Source organism: Pinus tabuliformis, chromosome 1_1 (genome assembly GCF_031772625.1).
Source record: "Pinus tabuliformis cultivar Carrire ecotype Pingquan chromosome 1_1, CPIR1, whole genome shotgun sequence".
In the NCBI taxonomy this organism is placed as follows: Eukaryota; Viridiplantae; Streptophyta; class Pinopsida; order Pinales; family Pinaceae; genus Pinus; species Pinus tabuliformis.
The window spans coordinates 425043542-425056724 of NC_142297.1; the positions used below are offsets into that span (position 1 = coordinate 425043542).

At 36.2% G+C, this 13183-nt stretch overlaps 1 long non-coding RNA gene across 1 annotated transcript; it reads right to left on the reverse strand.

Annotated features, from left to right (window-relative positions):
• Positions 1-10247: 10247 nt before the first annotated feature.
• Positions 10248-12068, reverse strand: LOC149213505 (uncharacterized). Its single transcript, XR_016250334.1, has 3 exons — positions 11941-12068; positions 10643-10719; positions 10248-10541 (listed from the first exon to the last, which is right to left on the reverse strand). It is a non-coding gene; the product is annotated as an uncharacterized LOC149213505 (long non-coding RNA).
• Positions 12069-13183: the final 1115 nt, after the last annotated feature.

Consider the following 13183-nt stretch of genomic DNA (forward strand, 5'->3'; position numbering starts at 1 on the left):
TTATTTGAAGATGGACATGAGACTCTAACCCTATGACTTAGACTTTAAAACATAAAAATGGCTTGATCATGACTTTACCATGACTGATACAAGAATTGAGAAACCATGTAAGTTGTCCAAATTTTTTTAAGGAAGTTTTACAGTGATAACAGGTTGGAAGCTCGCAGACAAAATGATTTCAGACAGGTAGAAATGGCCTCAGGAGAACTCCAATCCGTAGACTTAAGTGTGGATCAATGCAAAATTGACCTAGGGGTCTGTACGACTAAACTGAAAGTTTATGTCACAGCCTTAGGAACTTATGATCTTGTGATAGGTATGGATTGGCTAGAAGCTCATCAAGCTTGGGTAGACTGTTATGGGAAAATAATTCTAGGTATAAATGATGAAGGAGAAGCGATCCAAATTCAAGGAATCAAGAAAAAAGTATCTTTATGTTACATATCCGCAATGAAAATGAAGCGTTGCTTAAGAAAAGGTTGTCAGGCATATGTAATTCAAGAAGTAAGTAAAGAAAAAGGACCATCCTTATGACAATATCCATTGTTAGCCGAATTTCCGGATGTATTTCCAAAGGAACTACCAGGATTACCCCTTGTAAGAGAACTAGATCTCACTATTGAATTGAAACCTGGTACTCAACCAATCTCTAAAACACCTTATAGAATGACAGCTCCAGAACTTCAAGAATTGCAAATTCAATTGAAGGAACTATGGGATATAGGACATATTCGATCCAGTATATCACCTTGGGGGCTCATGTAATTTTTGTCAAGAAGAAAGATGGATCCTTAAGATTATGCATAGATTATCGAGACTTGAATCAAGCTACAGTAAAGAATCGATATCCTATGCCTCGAATCGATGATATTTTCGATCAAATGAAAGGAGTTGTTGTCTTTTCAAAAATTGATCTCAATCAGGCTATCATCAGCTAAGGATTTCTAAAAGCGATATTTCTAAGACTGCATTCTGGACACGTTTTGGACATTATGAATTTACTGTGGTACCATTTGGATTAAAAAATACACCAGCAATATTCATGAATCTTATGAACAGTGTTTTCCGCGAATATCTTGATCAATTTGTACAAGTCTTTTTAGATGATATTCTCATCTATTCCAAGAATAAGAAAGAGCATGAAGATCATTTATGGACAGTATTGTCTTGCCTTAGGAAACATCGGTTGTATGGGAAATTATCCTAGTGTTCATTCTTTCAGGAAAAGATTCATTACTTAGGTCATATCATATCAGGTGAAGGGATTTCAGTAGACCTTAAGAAGGTAAAAGCAATCATGGAATGGCCAATACCGAAAAACGCACAAGAAGTACGAAGCTTTATGGGTTTAGCCAGTTACTACCCAAGATTTGTGGAGGGATTCTCCAAAATTGCAAAGCTTATTACAACCCTTCAGTGTAAAGGTGTAAAGTATGAATGGACTAAGGAATGTAATATAGCATTCTCTGAACTAAAAAGACTACTGACCAGTGCACCAATCTTAAGAGTCCTTGATATGGACAAAAATTTTACGGTATGTACTGATGCATCCAAACAAGGGTTGGGTGCAGTATTGATGCAGGATAGAGGAGTAATAGCATATGTCTCAAGAAAGTTAAAGTCTCATGAAGAACTCTATGCTACTCATGATTTAGAGTTAGCCACTGTAGTACTAGCTTTAAAGATCTGGAGACATTATCTAGTGGGGCAAAGTTTTACACTTAAAAGCGACCATCAAAGTATACAATATTTGTTCACCCAAAGAGACTTAAATGCTAGACAAAAACGACTGAGTGAATTCCTAAGTGAATATGACTTTGGAATATCATATATTAAGGGAAAATAAAATGCAGTAGCAGATGATTTAAGCAGAAGACCACAGATATTCTCTCTCATACCTATCAAAGTAGACTTAAGGCAACGAGTACTAGAATATCTCATAAAAGATAGTGGTATTTAAAGGTGAGATCTAGTCTTGAGGGTAAAAGGCCAAAAAAATCTAATTTTGAAGGATATGAACTAGAAGATGATGGAATCTTACGATTCCATGGAAGGATGTATATTCCTGATAATAAAGATCTTTGAGACACTATCCTTAAGGAAGCCCACAGAGCAGTATATTGTGCACATCCTGGAGTAAAGAAAATATATACGGATACTAAGAAACTCTTCTTCTGGTCGGGCATGAAACGTGATATCGTTCAATTTGTTGCAAAATGTGTGGAATGTCAACAAGTAAAAGTAGACCATTGTCATCCAGTGGGTCTCTTACAACCTCACAACATTCCTATGACCAAATGGGAGATTATTTCTATGGATTTTATCACTGGGCTACCTCTTACTTATCAAAGACACAATGCCATTCTAGTAGTAGTGGATAAATTAACAAAAAGAGCTCATTTCATTCCTGTAAGAGATACTTACGAAGTTGTTGACATAGTGCGAGTATTCATAAATGAAATTATCAGATTTCATGGAGTACCTAAGAATACTATATCCGATAGATATTCACGATTCACTTCAAGGTTCTGGACTTGCATGCAGTCAGCCTTAGGAACTCAACTAAATTTGAGCACTGCTTATCATCCTGAAATTGATGGGCAAACAGAAAGGGTAAATCAAGTACTTGAAGATATGTTGAGAATGTATGTTATGGATCAGCAATCACACTAGGAAAAGTACTTACCCTTGGTCGAATTTGCATACAATAACAATTACCACAGTTCGATTGGAATGCCTCCATTTGAAGCGTTATATGGCAGACCTTGCAGAACACCGTTAAGTTGGGATAGGTTAAAAGATCGAGTGATAATAGGACCATAATTAATCCAAGAAATGGAAGAGTAGGTAAGACAAATTAGACAATGGTTAAACGAAGCACAGGATAGACAAAAGAGTTATGTTGATGCTCATAGAACTGATAGGAAGTATGAAGTAGGGGATCAAGTTTTCATCCACATTAAACCAAATAAAAGTACTATTTGATTTGGAAAAGGGACAAAGTTGTCACCCCGATTTATTGGAACATTTAAGTCATGGAAAGAGTTGGACGTGTCGCCTATCATCTTGCACTACCACCACACTTGCATAAAATTCATAATGTTATTTCATGTATCTGTATTAAGACATTATATAGCTGATCAATCTCATAACCTTCAATGGAAGGAACTGTAGGTATCGGACGAAGGAATCATATCGGTCGAACCATTACGTATACTAGAACGTAGGGTTTGACAGCTCAGGAATCGTCTAGTAGACCAAGTTAAGGTCCAGTGGGACAAGTATAGTCCTGGATCAGCTACTTGGGAAGATACAGAGAACATATGTCAAAAATACCCTAATCTGTGTCAATTTTGAAGAACTTTAAACTATGTTTTGTATATTTTTACTTTACTGCAAATTAGAGACTGAGAACAATTTTGAATGATCATAGATAAACGTGAATTTTTATGACATAATATCTGTTTAAGTTTCGTTGGTACATGGATACCAAGACAAAATATGTTATTGATCTTACTAAATTATAGTTGTCAAAGTAAAGTTTAAAATATTTAAGTGATTTTGCTTCTAATGGGAATTAAGATATTATAATTCTGTTTTATTTATGCGCATCAATATGATTGATGAGATAGAAATCAAAGACTAATTACATTTTAAATATGAAAGTCAATGACATGAATAGAATATGGAAAAATATGTTATACTGTAGTTGACATGTGTGAATTATACATAAGTTATTTATTTTTGAATATGTTAATGCACATTTTATAAATGCATGGACAAGTGTTTATGATTGCAGATAATATCTGTTACCAAAATGACCACGTGATGACAGAAACCTCAGAACAATTAAGGCTCAAAGAGATTCTATGATAGGGTATTAACCCTAATTCTATTGGGAGGGGTGGAGGTGTTGCCTACCATATATCCTCCGAAGCCTGGAGTCATGGGAGGACTGTAAGGATCACGCTCCCCTAGACGTGTGATGATGACTGCCGGATGCCTACTGGGAATCAGGTTGGTATAACCGACGCTGTCATCCTTAGAGTTTATGAATGGTTAGGTCAGTAAAACTGACGCCATGGCATACTCCAGTAGAGGACGGATAGGATGGGAGCGGAAGAGATTAGGAAGGATAGGATGATTTTAGAATAGCTTGGGAACCTGGTTAGGGCAAGGCATGACCATTAAAATTATAAACCTAGAAGTATTCAAAACACCAATTTTATAGTATCCTTACATTAAATAAGAATTTAACCTCGATTTACAATCCTAAGAAGAATGTACTAATTACTATCATAAGTAATCATATAAAAAAAAAAACTCTAACTTCGGGACAAGGTTTTTTGAAGGGGGAGTGTATATAACGACCTATCTATAAATATAGTGAACGCAAGAATAATAGCAGGCATACGATGCATACATATGATAGCTACATATGCATGTGTCGCATACACCGCACTAGTATTTATATACTAAATTAACTATAAGTATTAAATATCATGACACTTCTTCGAATAGAGGTTCTACTCATCCATCAACACCGATATTGCTTAATGTATCATGATTAATGTGTAAATACTAAAAGAGGGCTATATAAATTATATATTTCAGATTATTAATAAAAATTATATTAATAAATTAATAAAATGATTAAAAATATATATGTAAGAAATTAATTAAAAGGGTACTTAATATAATGTCATAATCTTAATATTAAAAAGTACTTTAATAAATCATAAAGAAATATAATTAGTTAAATTATAAATGAAGTAAATATATATGTAATCATAACAGAGTTTTATATGATACATGACATGGAAGGTGTCACCAGAAGGTTAAGCGGTGGGCTATTGGTGGAAGAGCTGTCACCGCCAAGAAACCAGATAAAACCACCGAGCAGAATTTTAGGAGGGAGGGGAGAGGAAGGTAAAGAAGGGAGGAAAGGAAAACTAAAGGAGGAAGAACATCATAAATGGAAATTATCCACAGGAAGAGCCTGAATTGTTCTGAGGTTCTGGGCACGGGGGAACAGTCTGCTTCAACTAAGAAGCTTACTGGATTGAGTAGCCAGGTTCTGCTCAGTTTGGCTGGGTGGATTTGGTCTTTTGGTAACCGAAGCAGGGAGCTGGAGGCATCATCAACCGCAAGGGCATAGGTAAGTACCCTCAGCAGTGTTGTTAGTTAATTTTGTAAGATTTCAGGAAATTAATTACCAATTCATGATAAAAACCCCTTTACTGTATTTACATCTGTTTTACGATCCTTACACAAACATCGAAATACATACACTGTAGCTTACACCATTTAAATAATATGCTGAAAGAAGAAACTGAACAATAGAGAAAGATACACACAAATGACACAGTTGTTTTCGGACAAATGTCCCCGGAAAAACCCAATGCGGGAAATCGGTGCAGCAGATCTGAGGGTTTTTAATACTAAGATGAAGTATTTATGAATACAACTACTGGATGTCTTTCTGGCAATCCAGTTACAGAGAATGTGACTCGACAGAAGAAAATAGTGAGATTACCTCACTCTACACTTGAAGTCTTGGCTAATCAGGCAACTAAACCAACGAGTTCCCCGACTATTTTTGCTCTACCCCTGCTGGGCCTTGTGTCAGCTTCTAAGGCATTGCGTCACCTCTGCTGGGAATCGATTTTCCCTCTGGAGCTGATTCCAGCCCTCACAGCTCAGAATATCTAGCTCCCCAACAAATTTCAAACTTCTGCATAGGAGGATCTGTGCTGCTCTGTGTGGGCCCTATGTGAGCCCTTCCTAGCTCTACATCACCTCCACACTGCCTCCTCTGTGTGTCTCTCTGCCTCTCTGTTGAGTATTCTTGGCTCCAGAGAAGATACTCCAGCCAAACTCCCTCTGCCCCTCTCTGTGTGATCACTACAAATCATTGCGTTGCCTCTAGCTTCAGTGATTCAATCTGACTGATCAACTCTCTTTGTGTCTTCCAAATGACCCTCATGCCTCCTTAAATAATCTTTTTGTTGGCATTCAACTACCAGATTAGAAGCTAATCAATGGCTAAGATCATTTTTGCTTGATCCTCATCTTCTTCTAGCAGTTACATCCATAGTTAGATTAATACTCATTAATTATTTTAATTTCTTAAGTTTAGACTTAGGGTCCCATTAAAAATAGTTAATTATTTTAATAAAATTGTCTCTGGGTGGAATTTCCCAAAAAAATTCTGGGTTCTTTGGAATACATGTGCCCAAGCCTCCCTGCAAAATTTGAAACTTAAAGCACATTCGATGCTACCAAAAAGAAACACTATCATGTGGTTTGAAGGGGCTATTGGCTATCGAATGAAGACAAATCTAGGAGAAACTTTCTCGTATAAGGGTCACCCACTGGTGGTGGGTAACATCTAGCTCCAACTAGTACATGAGCTCTTAGTCGAGTGCATGAACCATGTACTCGAATGGGGAGGTCATTAGAACACCAACAATCTCTTGGGACGTAAACTTGTTACTTGCACATAATAGATAAAGCAAATGGGACATGTTTTGATGGCATCCTTTGATCGCCCATGTTTTTGTTAGTCGTAAAATCAATAGGAAATAAAACCTACTCTAAAATGTGAATCTAATGTAAATGCACCTAGTCCAGCATGAGAACAAGAATAGACATTAAATTCTAAAACATGAGTATGCAATGCATCCTTCTCTAACATCCATGGCTACATTATGTGAATGCTAAGTGTAATCATACAACCAATGCAACCAACCTATCAAGGGATCGATATAAGAGCACCTACCCCTATAATTACTCATGCAATAGATCCAAAGGCAAGGGAAGGAATGGTCATATGGAAGGTCACAAGGGCGGGAGGTGGGAAAATAAAATGACCACATATGGAGGATCATGGGAGAAGAGAGAATAAAGGGGTGCGACCTACTCCATAGGATCTTCTCTTTTAGCCAAAATATAGAGATATCAAGAATTAAGCTCATAAATCTTTGATGAATGGCAACCTTAGGCATATCATCCTCATCATGGTCCCTATCATTTATATCGTGCTTCATGGCCACCATAAGGTCATGGTTGGAAGGAAAGGGAGACTGATGACATGGAGAGACACAATAAGTAGGTTTCTCATGTTGATCATACTTAGGAGAGAGAGACGACTCTTCATTATTAGTGATACTATAAGAAAGGTGGAGGAAAAGGTCCACATGTGACTCAACTACATCCCCATGATCGTGAGGAAAGACAAGGGTCCTATTGATATCATCATCATCAGTATCGTAGATAGGATCCTTGTCAAAACAATGCCCATGGACTTCCCATTTCCCCTCTTGAATGTATAAGTAATCATTGATACCAAAGTCCAAAGGGGTAGCGGAATCATTTTTTCAAGGATCTTCTTGATGCTCAACAAAGGCTTCCTCTTGAATATCTAATGATTGGCATGCTTGAAAATGTTCAAGAAAGCCATCAGAAAAAGCTTCAATAGATGAGATGTTCCTAGGCTTGCAAGTATGTAACCATGAATCGTGGCCATGGAGCGATCTCATGAATAACATTATGAGGACATCATGGTGAACTACTTCAGTTTTTGAGGCATGTGCAACAAATCTGGCCACATATGATCAATTGCAGAAAACGAATCACCATCAAACTTAGGCACCCCACATATAACATTCTAGGTGACATGATTAGGGTGCCCAGGGATGCTAGAAATTTCCAAGGTGGGGAATTCATTGAAGAAAGACATCCTATTATGATACACATATAAATTACATAGGAGTCGTCAAGGTGAATTTAGAGATGCTTAGAGAGATACTTGCTTCACCCTATAAGCATTGACATTAAAGTTCAATGTAGAACTAGGGCTTCGTTCTTCCATTAGAGTCGCCAAAGATATATCAATGACGCCGTATAGGAACAAGACACACGTCTCATGTCCCTGACAATGGCGCCAAAAATGTTGTTGTGGAAACTAGTAGGCTAAGTATATAGGATAAATTTAGAGGGAAAAACAACAATTGGGGACAAAGGCCCATTGTCACCATAGCCTATGTCCCCTTCTCTTCTCATATTTTACCGATGGTAGGAGTCCCAAAATCCCTCACTTGTGATTAATATGTCTAAACTAGGCTTCAAAGCGAGGCAAGGATGGCTCATTCAATGGAAAGGTTCAATTGGGGTGTGAGCTTTGGGAGACGCTAAGATGACTTTCCACAAAGCCCCTTGAGAAAAATACTATACGAGACCTAGGGTTGAGATATTTGACAAGGTAAGAGTTCATCCAAGGTCAAGATATTCAAGAGAAAAGGTTTTGAATGATATGCTAGTATTGTCCTAGTTTGGACAAAGTTTGAGGGGCATCTAAAGGACTGTGTGGAGGGTAGAAGAAGGTGTCCTTGCAGCCCTATATCAATTTGACAAGGAGTTTGGCTGCTATAAGAAGGACAAAAGTTGAGAAGCCTAAGGGTTTGGTTCCTGGAGAAATAAGGGTAGCCAAGTAGGCTTATGAATCATCCCTAAGTTAATTGTTGGAGAAAGACTATAGACAATCATAGTGGGCAACCCTCCATGTGCTATGATTGTCTACATTGGAGCAACACAAGAAGGCAATAGACGGAAGAAGTCCCAAAGAGCTGAGGAGCAACAATGGGTAATCTCGGAGTTGTTCACAAACAAAGTTGTGAACAACTCACAAGAAGACCCTATGTGTTGATTCATTGATGGACTAATGATCACCTAGAGGGCAGTTGGTGAGCCATTTTCAGAGACCTAAAGGAGCAGGATTCATTGATAGAGGTAGATAGGTGTTGTTGTACTTTGGGAGCCAAAGGACCGACATATGTGTTCAGGACACTGCACTGAAAGGGCTATGGAGCGCTACATCAACAAGTAGGTCAAGTGTTGTCTTGTTCAGGGTAGATTGGTTTAAGGACTGACACTGAATCCTAGGTTGTATTTCTTGTATTAGTGATTGTATGGGAATCATGATCCTTGGTACCAGAGCCCTAAACAATGTACTACAGTTTGTTAATATAACGAAGTTGGGTTGTTGAAAAATGGTAAAAAGTTGTCTATATATGTCCATGTTGATTTTTTGTTGTATTTATCCCACTGTGCAAAGTACTTTATTATGGCATTTGACTTGGTTGTGTCATAGATTCAAAGACCCTAACCTAGATACTCTAGTGCCGTGGAAAATCAACATCCTCATCTCTAGGGCACATTGTGTGGGGGTGTGCGTGTGATGTGGAGCAAGAAAGCACATAAATTTAAACATACCATTTGATGTATATGTCAAACCACTAATTGAGTGGTACTACCCGAGAACCATGCTAGAAGGAGAAAACTTCAAGTAAACAAATAATAATAACACTATTTTGTTGGAAAACAACATGACTCACCCATCCTTTGCGTGGCATCTACATTGCCTATCTTCTCCACTCGACCCTCCAAGACACTACAATTGTAGTCACTCACTACACAAAGTAATATTATATATGAGATCATCAAGAAAGAACGAGTTTAAATAACAAATATACAAAGCCATGTATTAAACATACACATATCTGCCCTCCCTAGGCTAATATTTTAGTAGCGAATAGAATAAATCACTTACAATTTGTAGAATGTCTCACCATCGTCTGCCACAAAAGCACATAAATTTCAACATTCCATTTGATGTATATGTCAGACCACTAACTGAGTGGTACTACCTGAGAACCATGCTGAAAGGAAAGAACTTCAAGTAAATAAATAATAATAACACTATTTTGTTGGAAAACAACATGACTCACCCATCCTTTGAATGGCATCTCCATTGCATTTCTTCTCCACTCAACCCTCCGAGACACTACAATTGTAGTCACTCACTCCACAAAGTAATATTATATATGAGATCATGAAGAAAGCACGAGTTTAAATAACAAATATACAAAGCGATGTATTAAACATACACATGCCTACCCTCCCTTGGCTAATATTTTAGCAGCGAATAGAATAAATCACTTACAAATTGTAGAATGTCTCACCATCGTCTGCCACATTTGTAGAATGTCTAATGCATCTTCACCTTTGTAGATTATGCAATTGTAGATCTTCACTACATAAAGAAGATCAATGTAGTTGATTATGACAACATAGATAAAGCATATAATAAATTGAATAGCAAAAAAATGGAGCCACAAATTAGCAAAATATACTTTTAAGTGAAGCGCATTGCATATAGGTGTGTTGACTCACCCTCATTTACGAACAATAACCTCCATTTTTTTTGTCTGCTTCCTTTGTTTCCTTTTCCACACCCAACAAATGAAACCGAGACCAAATTACAAAGAACGTGAAAAAAAAGGAAAACAGATACAACAAACCCAATAAACGATACCAAAACAAAACTACAAAAAAAGAAAAGAAAAAAAAGGTGAAACAAAGAAAAACGATTACAACACAAAGCATGGCCATGCTCAAACTCAACAAAACAAAACATGAACAAAGAAAAAAATGCAAACACCCGCTCTGCACATTATCACACTCCTGCGATGTGCCCTCCTCTGCTGGAAGGAAAAGAAGTGAACTGAATAAGGTTAAAATACACAGTTAGTAATGGTAAACATATTTCAAAACCAATAATTATTCATAATAGGAAACACACCTCCCCTAGAGTTTCATTTATAACAATGAACGATCTCTTTTGTATTCCACTTGCTCGTGCTCATCGAATTAAGTCATCTAAAGAAGATACAAAATAAGTTGTTAGAATCATTATATAGATTAAACTAGAGATTTGAATGCGATTATTAATCATAATAAGAAACACACCTTTCTTTGAGTTTGTTATATAAAAAGAGAGGTCGTTTTGTATTTCACGTGTTCAGCACACTGGACAAATATTTTGCAATAAATACATAAAAAATATTAAATTTCTAATAAAAGTTAAACTAGAGAGTTTGAAGGCATGAACTTGTCATGCAACTTAGTTCGAGCCCAATTGTATTCCATGCCATATCACAAAAAATATAAATTTGCAATGGACAAATATTCTGCAATAAATACATAAAAAAATATTAAATTTCTAATAAAAGTTAAACTAGAGAGTTTGAAGGCATGAACTTGTCATGCAACTTAGTTCAAGTCCAATTGTATTCCATGCCATATCACAAAAAAATATAAATTATCACAAAAAATATAAATTTTCTAGACTAGATGTACTTCTACTAGGAATAATACAAACAATGCTTTCATAAGAGGTAATTTTTTTTTGAAAATGAATCTAAACATATATAAACAAATTGAACTCCCAAAACCATAGGGTCCACAAGGCAATAGTGTTGTATGTTAGCACGATGGTTGATTGGTTGAAGGGTCAGTATGCTTGCTTGCTCAACTTTACCCACCTCTTCTATATAGGAATGATACAAACAATGCTTTCATAAGAGGTAATTTTTTTTTTGAAAATGAATCTAAACATATCTAAACAAATTGAACTCCCAAAACCATAGGGTCCACAAGGCAATAGTGTTGTATGTTAGCACGATGGTTGATTTGTTGAAGGGTAGACTAGATGTACTTCTACTAGGAATAATACAAACAATGCTTTCATAAGAGGTAATTTTTTTCTTTCTAAAATGAATCTAAACATATCCAAACAAATTGAACTCCCAAAACCATAGGGCCCACAAGGCAATAGTGTTGTATGTTAGCATGATGATTGATTGGTTGAAGGGTCAGTATGCTTGCTTGCTCAACTTTACCCACCTCTTCTATAGGACTTGTACTATGGGTGTGTCAGCGTGATGTGGAGACAAAATAAAAATACAAATTTAAAATAACCATGTGATGTATACGTGAAACCACTAATTAAGTAATTCAACCCAAGAACCATGCTCGAAGGAGAAACAGTAGTGCTAACAAACAATAAAAATACTATTTTTTTGGAAAACTATGACTCACCCGTCCTCTATGCTCCATTTGCATTTCTTAAAGTATCTTCTCCACTCGACCATCCCAGACACTACATCAGGGGTCACTCACCGCACAAAGTAATCTTGTATATGAAATCATGAATAAACCACGAGAGAAATTGAATAAAAAATATACAGAGCGATAAATTAATCACATACCTACTAACTCTTCACTAATGTTACAACAACAGCAATTATGAACAATAAGCCTGGAAATGTGAACCCCAATATAACTTTTCTCTCTATTTCGTATCAACTTTTTCAGAAAATCTCAAACCTCACACCCATTAACAAGATCATACTACCATGAAGCCATGAAAAAATGATGAATCATTGCGCAAGCAACATATATTACGGTGGATTAAAGCACAATATTATTATGTAGGAAACAAATATGGCTCACCAATCCTTTGCGATGCGTTGGTAGAATCTCTAAGGTATTTTCAACACTTGACCTTCATAGACAATACAATTGCAGTTGCTCACTACACAAAGAAGATAAATATAGTTGAGTATGAGACCACATATAAACCATATAATAAATTGAAAAGCAAGCAAATAGAGTCACGAATGAAGAAAAGATAATTGTGAGTGAAGTGCATCGTGTATAGTTAAGGTGATTCACCTTCATTTATCAATGATAACCTCCATCTCATTTCTTTCATTCTCTCTCCATGCAAACAAAGCCAAGACCAAACTACAAGAAATGAGAAAATGAGAACAACACAAAGCAAGGTCACTCTCAAACTCGACAAAAAACAAAACATGTAGACAACAACAAACAAAAAATTGAAAACTCCCCCTTAGCACATTATTTCTATTGCAGTGTCCTCTCCTCCGCTGAAAAGAAAACAAGTGGGGTGAATAAGGTTAAAATACAAACATAGATACTAATGACAAGCATATTTAAAAACTGATAATTATTTAGAATAAAAAACATACCTCCTTTAGACTTTGTTATATAACGATAGACATTGCTTTGTATTCCATTTACATGTGCTCACCAAACAAGCCATCTACAATACATACATAATAAAGATATTAGAATCATTATACATGTTAAACTGGAGGGTTGAATGTAATAATCAATCATAATATGAAACATTCTTGTTTTCAAGTTTTGTTATATAAAGGGGGATAATCCATTATGTATTTCACGTATTTGTGCCCACTGGAATCAACCATCTACAATAGATACACAATAAAATATTAGAATTCTAATAAAAGTTAAA